This window comes from Podarcis gaigeae (genome assembly GCF_964106915.1).
Source record: "Podarcis gaigeae genome assembly, chromosome: 3".
Lineage (NCBI taxonomy): Eukaryota > Metazoa > Chordata > Lepidosauria > Squamata > Lacertidae > Podarcis > Podarcis gaigeae.
The window spans coordinates 24,743,231-24,768,828 of record NC_139680.1 but is presented as its reverse complement, the minus strand read 5'-3'; the positions used below and the strand labels follow the sequence as shown (position 1 = coordinate 24,768,828).

Genomic DNA, 25,598 nt, shown 5'->3' with positions numbered 1-25,598 from the left:
TATCAAACACTATTGACAATATGGACAGATACAAAATATAGATTATGAAATAATATGCAGTTGAAAATGTTGACAATAGGACCATTGGAGGGGATGGTGGGAAGTCTCGAGATTCAGAGAAATTTCTATATCTATATAACAAAATATATAACAAAATCTATATAACAATTTTGTTCTATATAACAAAATCATCAAGTTTGCTGATGACACTACGGTGGTGGGGCTCATTTCAGGAGGGGATGAGTCCGCCTATCGGGACGAGGTGGAGCGGCTTTGTGCTTGGTGTGGAGAGAACAATCTGGCTCTTAATACGACTAAGACCAAGGAATTGGTGGTGGATTACAGGAAAAAAAAGGCGGACTTTCAGCCCTTGTATATCAACGGGGAACGGGTGGAGAGGGTGGCGGAATTCAGGTTTTTGGGAGTGACTATCGATCAGGGCATGACTTGGAGCGCAAATACCACTGCTCTGGTGAAGAAGGCCCAGCAGAGAATTTATTTCCTCAGACTTTTAAAGAAGAACAATCTGAGTGAGAGACTGCTGGTGTCCTTCTACCGAGGCTCCATAGAGAGCATTCTCACATACTGTATTTGTGCCTGGTTCTCCAGCTGTACAGCTAGGAAGAGGAAGGTGCTCCAGAAGGTCATAACCACAGCCCAAAGGATTATTGGTCATCCCCTCCCATCTTTGGAAGAACTGTACGGTTCCCGTTGTCTTAGGAAAGCAAACAATATCCTGCAGGATGCATCTCACCCGGGACACAGTCTGTTTGTACTACTGCCTTCTGGCAGGAGATACAGAAACATCAAGTCAAGGACAAATAGACTGAAAAATAGTTTCTATCCAAGAGCTGTGGCCTTCTTAAATGCAGTAACTCGATAGTGTGACCTGGGAGTTTGATGGGTGTGGGTGTGGGTGTGGCTGGAATGTGGTTTGTTTGGTTGTTGTTGTTGTTTTGCTTTTGTTGTTTTTAAGGGATGGCATCCAATTTCGTTGCACTTGTGCAATGTTGCACTTGTGTAATGACAATAAAGAATCTATCTATCTATCTATCTATATACGGATATGTACTTGGTATTGTTACAACGTTACACTTGTAATATCAAAAATTATTTAAAATAATTTTTCACTTCACTTCTTTTTAAGAAATTATAACACAATGGAGAACTAGCATGGAGCCTCTGACAGGCCGTTGGACATGTATCAGGAGGATATTGGATTAGAAATTTGGTAACTACGGTTACCTTGGACTAGTTACCTACACCACAGAGATGCTGATAAAATGGCCCAGCTCACCATGATATTCTTTGGACAGAGGATGATAAATGCAACCATTCACAAATACAGCTAACTGAAATTTGCACACCACAGCATTCACTATTATGCATGTACTCAGCGTAAGGAAGCGTAAGGAAGGCAGAGGAGGCAAAATATAACTTAGACTGTTTCTTGGGTGGGTGGGGAGGAAGTGTGTAACTCAATAGGCTCAGAGCCTCTTCAGTTTAGCACCTGCAACAACTAATTGCTATTAAGAAAACAGCTCTGTGGTTAGTAAGATTATCCTCTTTACCTTGCAACTCAAAGAACTGCCAGGTGGGTTTACTGAAACAGTTATATTCATAACCTGAGGATATATATTTTTTTAAAAAATCAAAAAACTTTTTGATGTACCATAACAGTAGCCTTCTCTTTTTCATTCAACTTTTGCAGGTTTCAGAATTGCACTTCGAAGTAGAAAAAAAACTGTTTCATTCCAGACGGCTTCAAAGAATTTGGGGTGGGAACATACAACTCCAGCTGCCGCAGAGACAAAAGCTCCGCAGACAATAAAATTGTGTTTATTAAACAATGTAAGAGTCATTAACATCTGTGGTTTCAGTTTCAGGGGACATAAATTTTGATGGACCAAAGGAATCTGGTTATTACAGATATTAGATGGAGAAGGAATCTTGGGTGTCTCTGAGTGCAGACCCAGGTCATTGAGCCTGAACTTCTTAACTGGTTTTTTTGGGAGGAACAGGATGGCTGGGATAGAAGCAGGCCTGCATGCCCAACAATCCAATTCCACTTAATACCCAGCTCTCACAACCAAAACGTACATAATTATGACCAGTGTGCAAAACATCGCTACTTATTTGCATCAGCATGCTTCCCCACAAAGCACTGTGATTGGAGTGGCTTTGGAAAACCACCCACTGGGATTAAAAGCTAGAATTGTCCATCAAAATAAAGAACTCCCACCAGCCTCTCTATCCTCCCCTTCTCTCAGGTTGTGGGGGGTTTCCCCAGAGAAATGGCTTCAATTCATGGGGGGGTAGAGATGGGGAAGGTAGCACATTTAACTTTTGGGGGGGAAACAGGCAACAGACCTACTTGGATGTACGTATCGGGCAACATGGTTAACAGCACAACCTGACTTGCAAATCTGAGAGTCTGCCTCAAATCACCTTGATTTCGCTTCATTTGGGGTACACACAGAACGAATGCACACACCGAGTATTTTTGGGAGGAACAGGATGGCTGGGATTTGTTCCTTCCATAAAAGGCAATTTGATGCATTCACCTCAGAATTGGAGCCTGCACGCGCACGCACGCGTGCACGCATGCGCACACACACACGGAGAAAACTGAACTAGCTTTCTAACGTAATCTGATATTCAACATGTATATGAATGTATGAAAAGGGCTGGTCTGCCAGAAAAGGAACTTAGTAGAACATAGAGGAGTTATTGGTGGGAAAATATGTTATAAAATTACCAGCCTGTATTGTAAAGCATTACTCACAGTTCAAACTGTCAGCTACTGAAAACAATTAGTGTTTCGGCTCAGTTCTGTGTGACAGCCAATTTACAGCCGAGAATTTCTACCCCAAGCCTATTGGCAATCTAAACCCCACGAGAAAAAGTAGTTTCCAGATGATGGGAACAAAATTCACTTTCTGAGCACATTTTTCCAATTCCTCCAGTGAGCTAATAGTGGATAGATTCCTCTCTTTGCTGAATTCTGTCTGCCAATTATTTTCAATAAAACAAAACAATCTCTCTTGCCTGCCTTTCAGTAGAAAAACACTGTTTTTCAACATCCATGATAGTGAAATCAGGATAGAAAAAAGACACCAAAAGTTCTGTAAATACAGTATCCCCCCCCCCCCTGTATTAGCATCAGATTAACCTTCTCTAAAGGTAAAAAGTAAAGGGACCCCTGACCATTAGGTCCAGTCGTGACCAACTCTGGGGTTGCAGCACTCATCTCGCTTTATTGGCCAAGGGAGCTGGCGTAAGCTTCTGGGTCATGTGGCCAGCATGACTAAGCCGCTTCTGGCGAACCAGAGCAGCGCATGGAAACGCCGTTTGCCTTCCTGCAGAGCGGTACCTATTTATCTACTTGCACTTTTGACGTGCTTTCGAACTGCTAGGTTGGCAGGAAACCTCTAAAGGAAATGGCTAATTGAAAGCCACCCCAAAGCTTTAGCATGCAATGGACCGTAGGAACACGGTCACGTTTTCCTAGCTATGTCTTCTGCTCTCTTTTTACTAAAGGCAAGGATTTCCCTCTAGATGGCTAACAGCCGTCCTTAAGAAAGCTGCGGCAAGAAACAGTGTTTTGGTCTTTTCTTCTGTGTTGGTGGGGGCCTGGTGCGACAGGCTGTAACTGTTGCCCACCCCAATATTGGGGAAGCAGCCATTCACTGTCACGACTTCTCTAGAATGTCAGGTTCAGTGGCAAAGCACACAGCCGTGCCCTGGAGAAGAGGCAACTCGTCTCACACAACCACCTGCCAAGTGATCTTTCCTGTTGCCAGGGCAGATGCAGAGCTAGCGACCCGCAATGTTGTAAGGACATCTTGGTCGCCGGAGTTTTCATACGTGGGCAGCCTGGGAATGATATGCTTTGGAAGCCAGGCTACGGCTTGGCAAAGGGCACCTTGAGCCAAATCAGATTTTGTCGTCCTGTGTGCCACTCACTTCCTGTGTGCCACGCACTTAGTGAAACTGACATTGGTTAGAGAAGCAAGCAGGAGGAGCGTGATGGGAGAAGAGAGAACACCAATTCTGTTTTATTTTTAGGTCGGCTTTTTAAAAAACTCTTAAAAAGAAAAAGGAAGAAAAAGGAAGAAACGGTCAGCGATAGCTTCGAACATATATAATTGAATGACGATGATCTTGATCTGTTAAGACAGCAGGCTGGAGTGTTTCTTCAAGTAGTTACACCCATCAATCCTTTCGGATTACGGTGGTGGATTAGAGAGTCTCATTGGCCAGCAACAAGATTGCCAAAGTCCATTATTTTGAACAAATAAAGCTTTTGTTTCCAGTATCCAGTGGAAAACCTGTTTATACAGTACAAGGTCATACTGAAAAAGAAGGAAGTCAGAAAGCAAAATACGGACACACTTTCCCAGGGTATTAACTGTACAGTGGTACCTCGGGTTAAGTACTTAATTCGTTCCGGAGGTCAGTTCTTAACCTGAAACTGTTCTTAACCTGAGGCACCACTTTAGCTAATGGGGCCTCCTGCTGCTGCTGCGCTGCCGTAGCACGATTTCTGTTCTCATCCTGAAGCAAAGTTCTTAATGCGAGGTACTATTTCTGGGTTAGCGGAGTCTGTAACCTGAAGTGTCTGTAACCTGAAGTGTATGTAACCCGAGGTACCACTGTACGTCTAGAACTAGGCAATCCATGCCTTCCTCCAATATGCATTTAAAAATTCACCTAGACTTCTATATTATAGACTGTAGAAGTTTATCAAGTATATCATTCGCTCAAGAGAGTATATATTAACAAAACAACATTGTACAACTTGGGACCCCCAACACCTAAATGACCACCTTTCTGATGATGATGATGATGATGATCCTCTTGCCTTTTCCTCAGAAAAGGGACTCAAGGTAGCTTGCAAAAATTAAAACAAGCATGGATAAAACACATAAAGCTGGAAACATGTAAAAGATAGTAGTTAAAAAGTAATTAAGCTATAATAGAATTAACATGATCTAAAACAACTTTATAAAATCTAAGGTGTCTAGAAAAAACAGCAACAACATAACACGATGAAAAGACATTTCCTTAAAAACAGTCAGATCTCAGAAGCCTGCTGGAATAAAACAGTCTTCATCTGCTAGCAGAAGGAGAATAAGGAGCAATGTGGGTGAGACCACAGAGGTGGTTGTCCTGGGTGCAAAATTCTTTACAAAATTTCAAAAGAAAAAAAAGTAGTAATAATAATAAAAATAATAAATATAAAAGGATGCTACTAAACCAGAAGTGGTTTTTTTGTGGGCTCTCCTATGGAAAAACAACAACAGTGCTATAGGTGGTATAGTATACATTCCGCTTAAATCTTGCTCCTTAAAGAGCTCTCATTTATTTTATTTATTTAAATCATTTATATTCCAGTCTTTAACCATTTTGCCTATGGCACATCAACAGTCAGCTGCAGTCCCACTTTCAAAGCTCACAAAAAAACAAGTATAAAAGCAGAGGAAGCCATATCGCTTCATCAATACTTTTATTAGCATCCACCAAAATGGGAGTGGGAAAATTCTCTCTCTCTTCATCTCCTCCACCCTTCACTTCCTCTGATGCAGGGTTCTGTGAACTCAACAACTTGCTCACTATTTTTTGGCATCTTGGTTGGTCCTATTAACGACACTGCCAGACGGCGAATAACAGGAACAACCGAAAAAATATTATACGCCATGGCGAGAGAACATGGTTAGGTTCGAGATTCCAGATCACCCGTCAAATAGGCACAATTGACGAAGGAAGGCAGTACCTCACACACAGTCTGAGGTGGTTCAGTTGCTACAACAGGAGATTTTTAATCTCAGGGTCATGGGCCTTGCAGGGGGTTGGAATAGATGACCCCTGAGGACCTTACAACATGGATGATTCATTCATATTGGTGGCAACAATTTTACATGGGGGTTCCGTTCCTGGCCCTCAACACGTCCACTCTGCCCTGTTACATCACCATTACAGCCTCTTCCAGGAAGTCAAAAAAGAACCTGTGCATCAATTGGATTCTCACAAAATGGTCACCATGTGTGTCTGTATGTCTCCCCCCCTTCCCACAGTGAAGTGCTTTGCAAGCTACACACACACACTTAAAGGTTGATAGTCCAGCATTGGCACTTGAACACTGGAACTAAAATAAAATAAACGTATTATTCAGCCCTCAGCTCCCCTCCCCTCCAGGGAAGCAACATCACAAGGTGTGTATGTCAGGGCTTCATTACAGATGAGCAAGTCTCCTCTTAACTTAATTCTCAAGTGAAGTTACACATGTTCTGACCGGTGCTGGGGTTACAAATCGCCTTATTGATGTACTGTGCTATCTGGGATGGATTGCTGCCAGGCTATTAATCTAAAAGCCTCCAGAGCAGGGGCTCCCATACTTCTCTGCCCTGAGTATCATCTGCACCCTTATCACTTTTCTGATGTGGGCGGCACCTGTTGCCGAGGCTCCCTTTTATCCGCATGGCGTTTAAAGATGCAAGTTCACTTTTGACATCTCACGCAGAGATCTGTTTGTTTGTTTGTTTGTTTTGAAAGCCAGGGAGCAAATAAGAAACTCCCTTTAAATACAATAGTCCAAACACACAATGCTAGTCTTGGCGTGTGGTCAGTGGGCTGGGGCGACGAGGCTAGTCCTCTAAATGTTCCCCTGGCACCTCCTTCCCAAAGCCCAGGAAGCTTCTGTCTGGCTTAGGGAGAGAGAAGCGCTGCTCTGACGGGTCAAAGAACCCTTCCACAGCCTTCTTTGTTTCCTCATTTCCCCTCTCTTCCTGTGTTTCTCTCGATTTAATTTCTTTGTTAAATATATTTTTAAACATCATTTTAAAAATCTAATTTGTTTTCCAGGTTCCACTTGTTACACCTGAGTGGTATTCTTGTACGTACTTGGAAGTATAATCTTCCATGAATAGTAGCTTCAGCAAAATTCACTTGATTTTATAACAAGCTTTTAAAAACTGGCACCAGACGTATGGTGCATCTAGTTCCTCAGATTGCATTTGGAAAGCACCAGTGTGAAACCAGGATGAAAGCTTAAATGTGTTCTGCTTATACACAGATTAATAGAAACTCAGCTCAACAATCAAACAAAACTACAAATCGGAGGGAACGGGGACATCGTGCTTGAACTATGCAGTTTTTGAGGTCATTTGAAAAACACACCACAAATTCAGAGCATGATACTTTAGAAAGCTAAATCTGAAGTAAGGTAAGTTCTCCTGGTAATGTGAATAAAAGCATGAGCAGGTATTAAAATGTTCAGTTTTCTATCTCCCCCCCATTTATTTCAAATTCTAGAACTGGCTGAGATTGACAGGCTTGAGTAGTGAAGGGGACACTTATCTCAAAATAGCAATGGGAAGCTTTTAGTAGCAATAACACACACAGAATCTGGAACGGCAACACAAATGCATTGCAAGGTGAAACAAACTGAAGGGGGTGCCAAATCAGTAAAAAGCAAATACAGACATTTATGGTGAACGTCCCTAAATGTCTTATTTTGTGAATGTTTCATGATCACCCTAAAAAGCGAATGAAATACAGTACAAAATTACCTTTCCCCCTGGAATTAAACAAGGCAGGAGGAATATCCCCTTAAAAACCAACACTCTCAGAACTGCTGAAGGTTTTTCTTCTCAAAGAACAACTTCTTTTTGTAAATGTTATCTGCCGTAGGCTTCCAGCTAGCTTCTACCCCAGGGTTTTCACACTGCCACAAGATCACACACATCAGAGTCAGCCTGGCTTCTGCAGAACCTTCAGCCTAAATCAGTACATTCCACAGGCTGCTAATGTGATCCCTGTCTCTGAGGAGAAGATCACGCATTCGCAGCATAGAACAGTTTAACACTGATGTCAACAGGGAGATGGCTGTGGGCAGTGTGAGCCTGCACCTGCCACCACTGCCCTCTGCAGGAACAAAATTGAAGATTACTGCCATCTTGTGGATAAGGGAAATAGCTGCATTTTAGTGTACCTTTAGTGTACATTATTCACTTCCCCAACTTACTATGGGGGGGGGGGGATACAGATACCTTACAGGTAAACTACAAACTCTTTTGCCTCTTTTTGCCCACCAGGCACCACACATCCAGTACTGTGGGCTCCCATCCTAAACTTCTGGTGCCTTATAGAATCATAGATTCGGAAGGGACCCTGGGGGTCATTTAGTCCAACCCCCTACAATGCAGGAATCGTTTTGCCCAATGTGGGGCTTGAACCCACAATCCTGAGGTTAGAGAGTCTCACGCTCTACTGACTGAGCTATACTATTGAAGACTTTCTTTCTTTTTTAAGCAGGCATTTTAGCTATGTTTTCTGATTGCATGGCTTGCTTTAGCTGATTTTATTTTATGTTTTTAACCTTACCGAATACCATTTAGGGACTGAGTTGTGAGGCATACACATATTTTAAATAAATAAAATTATTTGATGGCTGCAAAAGTGCTTATGGGAACAACAACGGGAACAATTCAAACAGGAGGCTGCTTTGTGGTATACAAACTGAGGAAAACACACTGCTCTGTTTCCCTACAGTAACACTCAATGAACAAGACTGTAGTGTAGTAAAGCTTTGATTAAATAAACATTATTTTCATATAGCTGCTACACTAAAGCATAAATGCTTGAAGTCTAGCTGTGCAAATGTCTTGGAGTCAATAAACAAACAGCAGCATGATTTAAGGTGTCTTGTTCCCCAAAATGAAGAAAGAGGGGGAAAGGAAGGAACAAGACTGTCCTCTGCTGAATCATCTACTAGATTACAGGTTTTCCTCATTACATAGCAGAGCAAACAGGAAAAAGAGTGAATGAGAATCCTAATATTATATGCCCCTCTCTGGGGATTGGTGTTTTAAAATAGTTCCATGCAATATACATTTTTCAGACTCCCTCAGGCTGTAGGAAAGAGGGCTGCAGGGACAGTTCCAAGCCTGGCCACAAAAGGTAGCTTTGCCTGGGCTGTTGTGGACATCCAAGCATCATCACCAGTTTGCAGCAGCAAGGTTGCTACAAGATCATCATCCATGGCTCCAGAAGCCTTGAATGTCCTGCGAGAGACTAAGGAGTCTCGGTGTACCTGTGTAGGTTGCCATGCTCCTCTGTTAAGGGAGAACCAAAATGGCCAATGAAGAGGCCCCAAAGGGGATGACCTCTGCCTCTAACTGACAACCGCACAAGATATGAAATTGCATTTTGTTTGTCCAAGTCTGGTTTCTTCCCTCTGGGAGTACACCGCACGTTCTTGACGGGTAAAGTTTCTATTTTATGGGGGAATTGCAATTCAGATGGATCCTTGCAAGTGCATGGATGAGGGTGGGCAGGGTGCTGAGAGTCCATACATGCACAAAGTGAGCATGGAAACTGGCAAAATAAGGACAAAAAGCCCAGTCATGTTTGAGGTAAGGTGGGTGGCAACCAGGGATAGGGCCTTCTTAGCAGTAGCTCATTTGTCATAGGTCTCTCTCACCTGGCCACTCCATCAGCATCTACTTTGTGATACTTAAAACACCAAGCAAAAACTTTGCTATTTTAGGGGACTTCAACGGGACTGACTGATTCTGTTGCTAATTTCAATTTATCTTAATTGTCTGATGGCTCTCTGTTTAGTTAGATTTTAGAATCGGTTGTTAAGTGCTTATGTTTCATTGTTTCATAATACACTGCAGTCACAAAATACGTAGTGAATTTGTCTGAACAGCAAGATGATCAATATTTAAAATAATTAAAAAGAGTAGCTGTATAACTTATAATTTAATTTAATGAAAGATAATTTTCACAGACAGGTATTAAGGAATACCTGTTTAATTTAATTTAATTTAAGGCAACTTTCACAGACAGGTATTAAGGAAAAGCATAACTACAACTTTACTTTCGATAGCTTTAACAGTAAGCTTCCTAAAAATCTCATCTTCCTGTTTGTTGAAAAGGCTTTCAAGATCTTTTCCCCAACATTCAATAAAATTCTTTTTCTTTTTTGGCAGATCCCACAGACAGGATCTTATAAAACATTTTATGTACAGCATTAGCATTCTATGCCACATAACTTTGCCAGTGCTCTACGAATGAGAGTAGTTTCTTCCAGTTTGCAGCGCAGCCACTCTTTCTGTGCAATCCAAACCCTGACCAGTAGGGGCTTAACTGAGCAGTGGGGCCACCACCCCATCCACAGCCCCATTGCTTACACCATGGTGGAAGGCAGGCAAATGCTAGATTAGGCTTGGACTGAGCCCAATGCCAAATAATGTAGCAACAGTGGGGGTCAGCTCTTTGTTCAGTCATGACGTGGAATGGAGAACTGGTAGGGCAAAGCTGGAAGAGGTTGGCAGGGTCAGGTAGAAAGAACCTTTCCCCAATCCAACAATCTATTCCCCCACCCCACCAGTCCAGTGCAAAGGGGATTTACCATATTTTTTGCTCTATAAGACACACCAGACCACAAGACGCACCTAGTTTTTGGAGGAGGAAAACAAGAAAAAAAATATTCTGAGTCTCAGAAGCCAGAACAGCAAGAGGGATCGCTGCGCAGTGAAAGCAGCAATCCCTCTTTCTGTTCTGGCTTCTGTAATAGCAGCGCAGCCAGCATTCACTCCATAAGACGCACACACATTTCCCCTTGCTTTTTAGGAGGGAAAAAGTGAGTCTTATAGAGCAAAAAATACGATAAATCACACTGCCATATGCTAAAATTTTAAAGGCTCAGGAAGGAATGCGCAGTCCCTGGGCTTTGACAAATCTAAAGTTTCAAGGGGGCGGCTGAAAGCACACAGAAAAACAGAAGGGCCTTTTTGACAACAAAAGCAAAAAAATTAAAGGCAAGATTGTTTTGGTTCAGCTCTAATTGACTCCCAAGCGTCCCATTTTTAAAGAAACTCAGCATTAACAAAGCAAGCTAATAACCTAGTCTTCACTGTATCATATTAAACTGCAAGCCTTCAGAATAAGCAAGTATCTGCTACTTGCGCTCGCTCTCTCTCTCTCTCTCTCTCTCTCTCTCTCTGCTTTAAGTCCCTGGGACAAGGTAGGCTAGAATCAGGTAAAGGGAAATAACTGCAGTTCTAAGCATATAGTTTACTTGAAAGCACACACAAAAATCAATCCGACTAGCTTCCAAATAAAAATGGATATGATTGGGCTGCAGGTCATTAACTCTCACCGCACTCCAAAATAATTTCGTAAGGTTTCCCATTTAAAAAGATATTCTGAGCACATCAGGATGTTAAAGGACCCAATATTTATTTATCATTCACTTGCCTTTCTGGAAGTCAGCCAAGGTGATGTACAATTTCTGGACTTGAAGGCAATAAGACATCCTATATCATTCGCATTTATCTCAATGTGTTTTAAAACCATCAAAAGATAATTTGTAGGAAGAACCTGAAAGTCTTCAGAAAGGCAAGGCAATTCCTGTTTCAAGTGCAGCTATGACATTGATACGAGCTAATAAAAGAAAATTACTGGTGCCTGGTAAATTTAATTCCTTTAAAACACACACACACTCAGCTCTTGTGGTAATAAATTAAAGTTTTAGAAATATTTCTCTGTGTTATATTGTATACATTAATATTCTACACCTTGACATACAGCAAGACTTCTGCCATAGTAGAAGTAGCATGCATATTTCATCCTTAGGGAGTTAGCATTGTTGTGGCACAGGAGGTAGTACAATGGTACCTCTAGTTACTTATTTAATTCGTTCTGGAGGTCCATTCTTAACCTGAAACTGTTCTTAACCTGAAGCACCACTTTAGCTAATGGGGCCTCCTGCTGCCACCGCGCCGCTGGAGCACGATTTCTGTTCTCATCCTGAAGCAAAGTTCTTAACCCGAGGTACTATTTGTGGGTTAGCGGAGTCTGTAACCTAAAGCGTATATAACCTGAAGCATATGTAACCCGAGGTACCACTGTACTGGGGTGGTGCTGGTGGTAGTAGCCTCGGTTGCAATTGGGGAGCGTTGAATAAAATTAAGGGGGCAATGGAAGCATAAAGAAGAAAATTTTGAAACACCGTTCGTACATGTTTCATCTGTTGTGTAACAATGCTTACCAATGTAACAGAGTTGTAGTGATTAATTCCCCCCCCCAAAATAAATAAATAAATAAATAAATTGATAGCAGTGCACCAGGCTCATCCTTCTCATTAGGTTATTTTTTAAAAGTTATTCGTATTTTTTATTTTAATATTATCCTTTGTCATCTTAATTTCCTGCCTGTAATGCGAATGTTACTATGGTTGATTTTAATAAATGATTTTGTAATTTCCAAGCTTCAAGGTGTCTTACTGACAGCAGCATATTTCTTTCCTAGGTTGTTGGACATAGGTTAGATATACAGATACCTAAAAGAACACAAATTTGTCATTGCAGCTTTCTGTTTGCTTGTTTAAAGAATGTAGAATTTTCCCAGGGGCACCAAGTAATTTTTTTTTATTCTTTTATTTTGGAAAAGGGGTCGATAGGCCAAATAAGTTTGGGAACATTTGCTCTATGGCTATGCTGCAATGAAAGAAGCAGGAACGGTTGCAAAAACTCAGCATGAGGCCTTGGAAGCAGATCAACTGGTAGAGAAGAGCTCGTCAGTGTGGCTTCAAACTGGTTGCCTCTTCCCCAGAACTGCAGATCTGAGCTTACCAGCCAATGAGAGGGCTTACCAAACGCTTTCGATGATTGCATTCCACCAGTCCTCTTAACACATCCAAATTCATCTCGCCGACACCAATGCATTTGCAAATAGAAGTTAATAAATTGCTGTTAAGCAGTGTACAATTTCATTTGATAAAGATGAATAGTGTCATCCTATTCGATACCAGTGGGCGTGGGGCAGTTAATCAAGTTGTTTACCAGCTGGAGAATGGGAGAGAGAGACAGATGCAAAAGAAATACTTATTGCTCTTTGTAATATGCTTTGGGGAGCGCAATCGCGTTATCTTGGCAAGAATGTGCAATTGGATAAAGACACACTGCTGAAGACAAGTCGGCCCAAGGGGTCAAATGTACAAATCTTTGCCACTTCCCGAAGATGAAAGTCAAGTCTAATGCTTTGTCTTTCTAATGTGACTAATGCAGCAAGATGAATTAGGAACGAGATGGCAGAAGCCTAAAGTGGCGAAAAGACAGCACCATTGTGCTGTCGCCCCCCACCAAAATATGAAAATAATAATAATCTGCAAGTGAAAATGAGACCCGGAAAGAATGTGCTAGACTTCTTGTTGGGTTTTCTATTGCTCTTTTTGTGGAGTTTTTGACAGGAGGGAGCATTCAAATATTGTCCCACATGCATCCTCCTTTCCACAGCCCCAGGATTCGACCTACTCATTCCTCTGTGTATACATACCAAGGTAATGTCTGTGGCTGCCTTCCAGTTAATTATAAATTCATGGTGTTGTTTTTTTTTAAAAAAAATATATACAGGGATTTCACAAGATAGGCTTAGTCGGGTGTCGCAATTTGCTGCCTTGCAATCTTTCCATTCAGGCAATACTTTGTAATTTTTGCCTCTGATGTGTGGAAATTGAAAACACCACAAAATTAAAACGGTTCGTCTACCTAGTAATTTTGCTAAGCTTGATAGGTTTGTAGCCTTCTTGTCAAAGCCTTTCAGGTTACCAAAATGCGATTTGAGATTATCTGCATATTGGTGATGTCTATGCATATCGCCTCCCACTGGGTTGGCAAAAACATTCTAGAATAGCATACTTTTACATGTTTTTATACAGTTGTTTTATTTACCGTATTTTTCGCAATAATCTTAACGAATATTGCTTTTATGGTGCAGACTGCTTGGAATTTTTTTTTTGAAATATTAAGTGGTTTAGAAATGCTTCCAAGTAAATAAATAAATGAAAAATATAGTTTGCTTCCAGCCAAGCTTTCCAACTTAAACAGTATGGGCAGAAAACAAAAGGTAATTGTTCACCTCTTTCAACATTTTACTAGAGTACCATATTTTTCGCTCCATAGGGCGCACCGGACCATAGGACGCACCTAATTTTTTATCCCCCCCCCCCAGCCCCAAAGAGCAAAGAAGCCAAGACAGCCAGCGGGTTCCATCCCCTGGCTGCCTTGGCTTCCTCTTTAGCCGCGCGCAACCTCTCCAGCCGTGATTTCCCCTTCATTTTTGGAGCGGAAAAAGTGCGTCCTATAGAGCGAAAAATACGGTAAATAAGTATCCTTGCTTCAATTCTGTGGCATGGAAGGAATTGTCAAAACTACCGGTAATCTGATTTCTTGACTTCCATTCACTCCATTGCCTTAAGCATTATACAACACAGGCTCAAGCAAGGCAGTTTTTGAATCATTCTATAATAAAAGTAGAATTTCTCATGCACCTTTTTTTTTTAAAGGTCTGAAGTCAACAACAAAGCAAAATACAGAAACAGTATATGCTTTCATAGGTAATCAACTACTGTGGGGCTCAGCAGGCACCTCCTTCCTGACCCAAGTCTACAGTATATGTAGGAGAAGGTTCCATGACCATATGGAACTGAGAGGTCTGAGAAGAGAAGAAGAAGAGTTTGGATTTGATATCCCGCTTTATCACTACCCTAAGGAGTCTCAAAGCTGCTAACATTCTCCTTTCCCTTCCTCCCCCACAACAAACACTCTGTGAGGTGAGTGAGGCTGAGAGACTTCAGAGAGAAGTGTGACTAGCCCAAGGTCATCCAGCAGCTGCATGTGGAGGAGCGGAGATGTGAACCCAGTTCACCAGATTATGAGTCTACCACTCTTAACCACTACACCACACTGGCTCTACATATAGTATATGTAGGAGAAGGATCCAAAACCATATGGGATAGAGAGAGTCTGAGAGGAGAAGGGAGATGCTCTGCTGAGGTGACAGTGGAAAGTCACTAACTTCTGTCAGCTGGTTCCCTTGAGAGAAGGCCTATCTTCAGCTCAAGTATCTATCTTCAGCTCAAATCAGATTTTTATTTTTTTACTTAAATCGGATTTTTTAAATTAAAATTAGATTTTTAAAATAAAATGCTTTTGGAGGAAAAACCTTTCTAAGGATAGTTTTCCATTTAAGTTACATTATAGTCCAAAGGCTATCCATCAGGAAATAAGGATTTGTTTTAAGTTTTTCATGTGTGCTAAAACTCAGTCTAAGGTTTTTAATTGTTTAACCACATCAGTTAACAAACATGGATACATACACTACAATGTTATTGTCTTAGTTAAATAAATTGTTATTAAGGAAATGATTATTTTTCTCCTTCCAATAAAGTACAGCAGAAAAGTTGTCCAAATATAAACACTTAACTTATTAAACCTCACTATAATTTCATAATTATCTATGTATTTCTAATAGTATAACCAAATCAGTAATTTTTGATATAACTGTAAAAACTACTCTGAAAATTTATTACAAGTATTCCAAAAATTAAACCTTTACCTCGTTGTAAATATTAAGATTATACCAGCAAGAATCAATCTTTCTGTAAAAAATAAAAAAAATGTTTTAAATGAAGTCTTACTGACTAGTGATTTAAATTATGATTTAAATAAATTTGATTTAAATCAAATCCACCCTGAACAGCACTTGGGCATCAGCAAACAAATATTCTTTTGCCTGATAAAGAATATGGGATAGAATGGAGGAAGATGGTGAATGAGTGGGAAATCACAGAATGGCTGAAGAGGAAAGGGTGAGGAGGGGACAAAAAAGTCAAAAAACACACAACCACAACAAAATCCTTAAATTCCTGTACCTATAATCACATCAAATACTACTAAAGAATTCAATGGATTTCAATGGACAAACGTACTGGAGTTAATTTCAAAACATGGAACATAATCTGTTAGGAATCATAAAACAATTGTATGCAGAAAATGATAAAAATAGGAACGTCTATTGATGATAAAAAGGCACACAGACAAAATACGCCTCTAACCATAGCGGGTGTAGCAGGTGGCCAAACCAGAAACCAAACTCACAACAATCAGGAATCTTGCACTAAGCTAAGAAACCCAGAGTGGAAGTAATTTGTGTTGAAACTTTCAGGCAGTAATATTGATTAGCTGTTAGGAATGAATTTATTGCACGGCTTCCAGTGGGCTTTTTTCTTTTATGTGAAGGACAAAAAAAAAAAAAAAAAAAAAATGCCTACTATTTTAGCGGAGCTATACAGAAGGAAGCAGCCAATGAATCTCCTCCCTAGATAAACCTTTAGGTTTATAGTACAGTTAAGAGAAATATACTGTGGATTCTACAGCACTACTGCTCACTTGTTCCTAAGAGGGTTTTTTTTTTTTGGGGGGGGGAGTTGCATTCAGCTAACTTTTATTCAAGAAGAGACTCAGTGAAAGGAGTGGCTATGATTAACATAGTCCCATTAATTTTAATGGGTTTATTCTAGGTAAACGTTAGTTCAGGCTTCCTCAACCTCAGTCCTCCAGATGCTTTTGGCCGACAACTCCCATGATCCCTAGCTAGCAGGACCAGTGGTCAGGGATGATGGGAACTGTAGTCTCAAAACATCTGGAGGTCTGAGGTTGAGGAAGCCTGAGTTAGTTGAATACAACTCAACATTTTAACTGATTGAAACTTGATGAGGGGTGAGGACTGTTACTCATGTTGTTGTTGTTTAGTCATTTAGTCGTGTCCGACTCTTCGTGACCCCATGGACCAGAGCACGCCAGGCACTCCTGTCTTCCACTGCCTCCCGCAGTTTAGTCAAACTCATGCTGATAGCTTCGAGAACACTATCCAACCATCTCGTCCTCTGTCGTCCCCTTCTCCTTGTGCCCTCCATCTTTCCCAACATCAGGATTTTTTCCAGGGAGTCCTCTCTTCTCATGAGGTGGCCAAAGTATTGGAGCCTCAGCTTCAGGATCTGTCCTTCCAGTGAGCACTCAGGGCTGATTTCCTTAAGAATGGATAGGTTTGATCTTCTTGCAGTCCATGGGACTCTCAAGAGTCTCCTCCAGCACCATAATTCAAAAGCATCAATTACTCATAGATTCCTTTAAAAATAACATTCCCAATAAATATTGTGCATTTCGCTATCCTTCTGCATAGAACAGACCTGAGGTGGCTGTTCTGCGTAGTTGTATGGGCATATGTCTTAATAATGGGAAGGAGAAATAGAAAGAGTGGTTTAAATATGAAGGGTGCAGGTTACTGTAGAACAGCACACATGTTGGCTGACTTACGTGTAAATGTGTATTATTCAGGGTCAATCATCATTTGCATCCGTTTCCATGGCCTCATCTGAATCCAGGGGCGGCCTGTCCTGTTTTGCCGCCTGAGGCAAAATGGGAATTGGCGCCTCCAGTCCCACCATCACCCCCCGGTTCTCGCCGAACTCAGTGGGAGCCAGGCGCTTCCCCAAGTGTTGCTGTTCAGCTCCCCCCCCTCCCCCCGAGGCAGGGAGGTTGAGTGGCAACGTCATAGAACGTTGCCTTCTGTACTTATGCTGCCTGAGGCAGGCTCTTCACCCCACCTCACAGGTTGTGCCTGTAGCTTAAAAAAAATCAGGTTTTTTACGGTAAAAAATGCCTTAAACAAACAAAATGCGTGCCACCTTGTTCATACACAACTCCCAGATATGCTAGCCTGCTGGCAACTTCATGAGGCAGGTATACTGGGCTTCTCTTAATTCTGTGAAGCTCTACAATGGATTCTGTTTCTTTGGCATCCATGCAGGATGGTTTTGGTTTTTTTTAATAATGGCACTGAGCCAGTCATGCCTCTCCCACACAGGACCAGATTCAGGTTTGATGAGGCCCTAAGCTCCTGAAGGTAATGGGGCCCTTTATATGTCCAGCTGTCCTTTGTCAACGGCAAATTGCCGCTGTTTTTTGTGTTGAATATATGGTAATTTATGGACCTAAAAGGTATCTAAAGCCATTTGCACATAACAAAATATGTATTTTATCAAAGTAATTGTTGAACTGAAATACAATTAAGAAGAAAAATATTAATAGTGAAAAAAATTTTGGGGGGCCAAGAGAGTGGGGCCCTAAACTATAGCTTGTTTAGCTTATACGTAAATCCGGCGCTGCTCCCACAGTTCTTCTCTGCCTTTGTAGCCATCTTCACACACCCCATCCCAGGTACAAGGTCAATCTGTGTCTCACACAATGAGTATCAGGAGTGGTACTTTGCAACACTCATCACAAGAATAGTATTATTTGAAAAGACAAAGAATTTTTGTAAAGAGGAGACACAGGCAAGCATCTTAAACCATTGCAAAAGGTTGTTTAAAGCACAGGGGTGGGGAGAATCTCAGAAATATTCCTCTCCACTCCTCCCTCAAGATGAAGTAGCTGATGTTGGATTCTTCTTGGACACTTATAGGCTATTTCAGCACAGTAGCTCAAAAATGCCAGGCACACTTCTCGCGAAACAAAGAGCTAGGTGCGCAGGTGTTAGGGATGGAAGAGTATTTCTGGTCTCTTCTCATTTTTGCAGGTGTTCATTCATATGTCAATTGTGTGCATTTGTATACAGTATATGAAAAAATATATATTTAAAATATATATTGAATTGTATATTCTATCATATTTTTTATTTTATTTTTACATACTTTATCGGAAATTTTTGAAGAAGCACAAAAGATAATTACATTCTGATCCATGTATTGGTCTGGGAGTTGTGAATTAGGTCAGTTCTCTTACAAATGCAGCAAAAAACCCTGAAACTCCTGTATCTCTGAGAATTTTAAACAAGGGTCTATCAACAACACCAAGGTAAGGTCTGTATCAGTGGCATATTTCTTGCTGCCTCATCCTGCACAACACATAAATATGTTATGATGATCTAGCAACCAAATGATCAATGGCCTGGAAACGATGCCTTATGAGGAATGGCTAAGGGAGCTGGGCATGTTTAGCCTGGAGAAGAGGAGGTTAAGGGGTGATATGATAGCCATGTTCAAATATATAAAAGGATGTCACATAGAGGAGGGAGAAAGGTTGTTTTCTGCTGCTCCAGAGAAGCGGACACGGAGCAATGGATCCAAACTACAAGAAAGAAGATTCCACCTAAGCATTAGGAAGAACTTCCTGACAGTAAGAGCTGTTCGACAGTGGAATTTGCTGCCAAGGAGTGTGGTGGAGTCTCCTTCTTTGGAGGTCTTTAAGCAGAGGCTTGACAACCATATGTCAGGAGTGCTCTGATGGTGTTCTTGCTTGGCAGGGGGTTGGACTCGATGGCCCTTGTGGTCTCTTCCAACTATGATTCTATGATTCTATGATTCTATCACCAGTCATGACCATCCTACTGGAAATACAGAGCAAAAACTTATTTCTGCAGGAATTGCTCTGAAGCACAGGAAGGTTTTGATGGAAACTAACTGAGTTTTACTCTGAGAAGACCCACGCTGTAACTACTGGACCTAACTTAAATCATGTGCATTAACTTCAGTGTGTGTATTCTGAGCAAATCTGAAAACCAGTCTCAGTCATCTAAGGATGTTTAACAGTGGAAGTTTTCATGCCCAGCTAATAGGCAAAGGTATTGACAAGAGATGCTAGATATGTGGTTACCATGGTTACTCTGTGGTACATGAAAAGGTATTCCAAGTTCAGAAGCATTTTATTTTCCCTTACTTTGTATGATTCAGCTAAACCCTAGTGTGCTGGGGGGAAAAAACACAACACACGCAACCAACCACCACACATGCAAGCTCTTCCATGTTTGGGTTGGAAGTGCTTGTATGCATTCCCCCAAAATGATCTTAGGTATGACAGTGTTATAAACTGTAAGTGAAAATAGAAGCAAATCTGCAAGTGAAGTCCACCTTGTATGAAGCTAGAGGTGACATTCCAGAAATATGGAGGCTGCAGCAACAATACCACCCCCCTTGCCTGGGAGGGAGGGGAGAAACACCCATAAATTGCGAAAAAAGAAAAATATATGCAATGACTTTATCATTGTCAAACGTAGATGTGGATTAAGAACATGATATAGATTTAAGTATCTTGGTGCATAAATATGCAGAGTTATGAAATATCAAGAAGTGAGCCAACATGGCCTTGCCCTCATATTGCAACATGCGGACATCACTCTTGCATCAAATACCTGAGGGTTTTCTGGTGTCTGCAAGAGAGATTCAAGTTTGTTGATTTAAAAAAAAAAAACTAGTTTAAGAATGTAAGCGTCACTTCAATACACAACCAATTATCACCATCACCTGTTGGGAGGTACCCAACGTATCCCTGTACAACTCCTGCAGCCAAGCTGGTGCCAAACATCACCAGACAGATGGATGCCAAACTAACTCCAAGTATGACTTAGTTGGACTATCACCCATTGTCTTTGCATGTTATGGATTTAGGTTCAGAGGCCTTTGTCCTGCAGAATAAAGAATCTAGCAAATCAATGTGGCTACTGAAGGCAACAGTTAGACACAAGAACATAAGAGCCTGCTTGATCTGACCAGTGGCCCATCTAGTCCAGCATCATGTTCTCACAGCAGCCAATCAGATATCAATGGGGAACCTGCAAGCAAGACCCAGGAACAAGAACACTCTCCCCTCCTGTGGTTTTCAGCAACTGGTATTCAGAAATATTACTGTCTCTGACTGTGAAGGAGCAGCATTAAGAGACAGCACAAACACCAACGTTTTGCAATAGGAAAACAAGGTTAAAATCCAAGTAAGCCTTCCCCCCTCCCCATCATACAGTAGTGATAATTATATATTAGTCTAACAATTAAGCACAAATGCAGCTTCAGATTACAACTTGCAGCATGAATTCTTAGTCTCAAAAGTGTTATTATTACTAATAAGAAGTGCTGTGTTGTGACATCACAACAAAGAACAAACATGATTAATGCTACTTCCCTGTCAAAAGCTTTCACTCTTTGTTCCTTTATAAGCCAGATGGTGTGCCTTAAGGAGCTTATCCTACAGAAGTGTTCTTAAGTAAATAGATAACCACAAAAATACTTTGGGAACAGCCAGAGTTCAAGTTTAAACAGCTTGAAGCAACCACGTTATTGATTTAGGTACCGGCATTTGATGGATGATAGCTTATCTGTGGCTCAAAATTAGCACTACATTAATGTCCTTGTCAAAACCATCAACTTACTTATTCAAAATGTTTGGGGTGGGTGATGGGGAAGGATGCTTTCAAAGCAAAAAATTCATTGAAAAAGTTCTTACAAGGTTTCTTCCAACTTCATGCTTGTTGAATCCATGTCATTTAGAACCCTCTATTTTTTCCAAAAAAACTAACATCATGGCCACTGGTCCCATCACATCCTGGCAAATAGAAGGGGAAGAAATGGAAGCAGTGAGAGATTTTACTTTCTTGGGCTCCATGATCACTGCAGATGGTGACAGCAGTCACGAAATTAAAACACGCCTGCTTCTTGGGAGAAAAGCGATGACAAACCTAGACAGCATCTTAAAAAGCAGAGACATCACCTTGTCAACAAAGGTCTGTATAGTTAAAGCTATGGTTTTCTCAGTAGTGATGTATGGAAGTGAGAGCTGGACCATAAAGAAGGCTGATTGCTGAAGAATTGATGCTTTTGAATTAGGGTGCTGGAGGAGACTCCTGAGAGTCCCATGGACTGCAAAAAGATCAAACCTATCCATTCTTAAGGAAATCAGCCCTGAGTACTCACTGGAAGGACAGATTGTGAAGCTGAGGCTCCAATACTTTGGCCACCTCATGAGAAGAGAAGACTCCCTGGAAAAGACCCTGATGTTGGGAAAGATTGAGGGCACAAGGAGAAGGGGACGACAGAGGACGAAATAGTTGGACAGTGTTCTCAAAGCTACCAGCATGACTTTGACCAAACTGCAGGAGGCAGTGGAAGACAGGAGTGCCTGGCGTGCTCTGGTCCAGGGGGTCACGAAGACTAAACATGACTAAACAAAATTCTTTCCAAGTTCCTTAAATGGTATTATTTCCTGCAGTCGAGCCGAGCACTTCACAAGGTTTCTTTTTAAAGAAGCTATTGCTGAATTTTTCACTTTAGTTTCTGAAAATTTAGCAAAAGGCAGCTTTCACAAATAAATATTCTAGCTTCATAGTAGCCCAGTTTGCAAGTCACATTGAAACATAAAACATTGTTTTTAATGAACATTGGTTTCATGTGAGAGAGCAGCAGGAAGCTGCTCAAAAGTTCCTGCAGCACTCCTACCTTGGTGGACTAAGCAAGCAAGAGTTGTTGTGTCATCCAGACCTGGGCTTGGTCCCTCCCACCCCCAGGAGATAAGCCAAGAAAAAACCTTGGTTACTGCTTGTGCCTTGTTTGGAAGAAACAAATGAGCCCAGGTCTTGATGACATAGCAAGCCAGACTGTGGCTTCTTTTGTCTGCAAGCAAGGGAGGAACACTGCGGCAAACTTTGAAGAACGTGCAAGAGCACTCTGCTTGTTCGCATTAAACCACCGTCTGTTTCAAACAATGGTTCAAAAGTGACCTGCCAATAAGGTCAACCTAACATCTTGTGCATGGTACCCCTAATTATACTGATTAAATTGTGTAATCCTGCTGTAATAAATGGCATTCTGCAAAATGTACGATGCAACGTAGGAGTGCCTTTGGACAAACTGATGATGGGAAACAGAGAAGAGGAACAGGAGATGAAGTGCAAACACCTCATGCTTCTGTCAACCATGCAAATTAGAACCCAGTGCAACAACACTAGTCAGAAATATACCACCCAGTTAAGAGCAATAAACCTGATAAATGACAGCTGCATGTCACTGACAGGAAATCTCATCTGGATCATGGATGCTAAGGTAAAGGTATCCCCTGACAGATAGGTCCAGTCGTGGACGACTCTGGGGTTGCATGCTCATCTCGCTCTATAGGCCGAGGGAGCCGGCATTTGTCCACAGACAGCTTCCAGGTCATGTGGCCAGCATGACTAAGCCACTTCTGGCGAACCAGAGCAGCACACGGAAACACCGTTTACCTTCCCGCCGGAGCTGAATAAAGCGAAACCTTCCATCACAAATATATTCCATTGGGAAATGATCCCTTTTCAAAAAGGAAATCAGATTTTCCTTACTTTCATTGTCAAGGGTTTTCTTCTTGTTGTTGATTAAAACAATATTTCAAACAGCTGCTTCCATTCATATTCTAATAAACCGAAGCAGACTAGCCTGGACTCAGGGGTTATGGGCCAACTGAAAAGGAGTCCCTTCTGGCAGCTACTTCATGTATTTCAGAACATCTGGGAAATGCAATGCCGCTGTGGAGAACAGAATATCCCATGCCGCTTTGTGGGGAGCTAAGCAGAAAAGCAGTAGAATTACATATAAAGGTAAAGGTAAAGGGACCCCTGACCGTTTGGTCCAGTCGTGACCGACTCTGGGGTTGCGGCACTCATCTTGCTTTATTGGTCGAGGGAGCTGACGTTTGTCCACAGACAGCTTCCGGGTCATGTGGCCAGCATGACTAAGCTGCTTCTGCTGAACCAGAGCAGCGCACAGAAACGCCGTTTACCTTCCCGCCGGAGCGGTACCTATTTATCTACTTGCACTTTGACATGCTTTTGAACTGCTAGGTTGGCAGGAGCAGGGACCAAGCAACGGGAGCTCACTCTGTCGTGGGGATTCGAACCACTGGCCTTCTGATCGGCAAGTCCTAGGCTCAGTGGTTTAACCCACAGCGCCACCTGCGTCCCATCATGGATACTATGCAGGGCCAAATGGGGCAGATCATGGATAGCTTGCAATGGCAAAAGTGGGGCAGAGAGTTTTGGGACGCTAGACTTCAGCTTGGCAGAAAAAGAAAGACCACAGAAAGAGGAGCAGCTATAGGTTATGAACTAAAAGCTGTACCAAACACAGGCTCCATGCCAAAACTGAAATAGAAATAAATTAAACCAAGGCTTTTTAGCTGTAAGTACCCTTAATTATAACCTTGTCCACTCACAAGGATGCATGGCTAATAAAGCTAGAGCCAAACGGAGTAGAGAAGTGCAATATTTATCCTAAATAAAGCGGGGAAACTTGAAAGCATATAGAAAAAATGCACAGACGAATGAAGATCTATACTGAAATACAGTCACCTAGCTATACTTTATTGGTCCTTTTCTTCTTCCGTCTCCGGCTAGACAAGCTTGCCATGAATCACTTTTCATTCTGCCTAGGCTATAAAACACCTGCCCAAGTAACAGGGGAAAGGAATAATGGGATACAGAAATGTTTGGCATCCTCAGCCTGATCCTGCCATATTTTGCTACTGACAAATTTGTCTGTACCTGTAATTCTTAAATACGCCAAAAAAAATTTGGATGCCACACACCATTGCCAACGCAGCTTAGATTTACGGACTGAAAATGCACTTGCCTCAAAGGTGTGTCACTTACGATCTTCCCCATGTGGCAGTCCCAATGCCATGTTACATTTCCCCAGCTCCACTGTTGCTTGGTGTACTGAAGTATTGGCAGCCCCAGATCATTTCAACTGACAGGCCTCGCCAATGCATGCAATCTCATGCTGTTTCCCTTCCTTTGAATAAACAAAGCTATTCTTATGGACAGAAGAACTCCATGCAAATTCACTTGCCGTCCACAAACAATTCCTGAATTGGAGGAAGTGGCTGCTATGCACATTTTAAAATATATTTATAAAATATAAAAGTCATTGGTTTCAATGGAAAATAAGTGGGTGTTCCGAGTACATCCAGCTGTTCTTTCATGCAAGGTATTCGTTTTATGAATTTCTCATGCACCGAGAAATTCATAAAATGAACAACTATCTGACAAGGAGTGGGAAATAACCTAATGCATTCTCCTATTGCTGATCTTTAAATCAGCCCACTTAATACAAATGCCCACAACTTAAACTGCTTAGTATTACTAGGAAATCCTTTCTATGTGACAGCAGCATAGTTCACATAAAGATATGGCATATGTCACTCCAAAGTATCTGTGCTGCGTGTAGTAGGTCTAAGGTTCAATCCCCTTAATGTTCAAGCCCCCTGGCTCAGCAGAAGCCACCTATGGAGTTAAATCATATACCACATTCAAGCTCTCTAGTACTTTGGAGCAGAGGAGGAGCCTAGGGGACTGCCGCATGTGACATAGAGAATTGAGCAGGATGGAAGGTAGGTAAAGGTAAAGGGACCCCTGACCATTAGGTCCAGTCGTGGCCGACTCTGGGGTTGCGGCGCTCATCGCGCTTTATTGGCCGAGGGAGCCGGCGTACAGCTTCTGGGTCATGTGGCCAGCATGACTAAGCCACTTCTGGCGAACCAGAGCAGCACACGGAAACACTGTTTACCTTCCCGCCGGAGCGGTACCTATTTATCTACTTGCACTTTGACATGCTTTTGAACTGCTAGGTTGGCAGGAGCAGGGACCGAGCAACGGGAGCTCACCCCGTCGTGGGGATTCGAACTGCCGACCTTCTAATCGGCAAGTCCTAGGCTCTGTGGTTTAACCCACAGCGCCAAGGTGTGGGACGCCAAATTTTGGCCTTGTTCAGGGCACTGCTGAAATCTGAAATACCAAAGTGTGCCCCATTCATAGACCCTGAAACCCCGTTCCTCCATATATAAATATATATTTGAAGCCTGATCCACAGTTTAGTAAGGTCAATGGTAGGTATGCTTCCCACCTTAGTTAACATCAGGGCATTTTTTTCCAGCCGGAACTCAGTTCTGGTACCT

General features: G+C 41.8%; 1 protein-coding gene across 1 annotated transcript in view; it reads right to left on the bottom strand.

The window, feature by feature from the left end:
* ERICH1 (glutamate rich 1) overlaps nucleotides 1-25,598 on the bottom strand; it is a 57,287-nt gene that overhangs the window by 13,578 nt on the left and 18,111 nt on the right. The window lies entirely within an intron of this gene.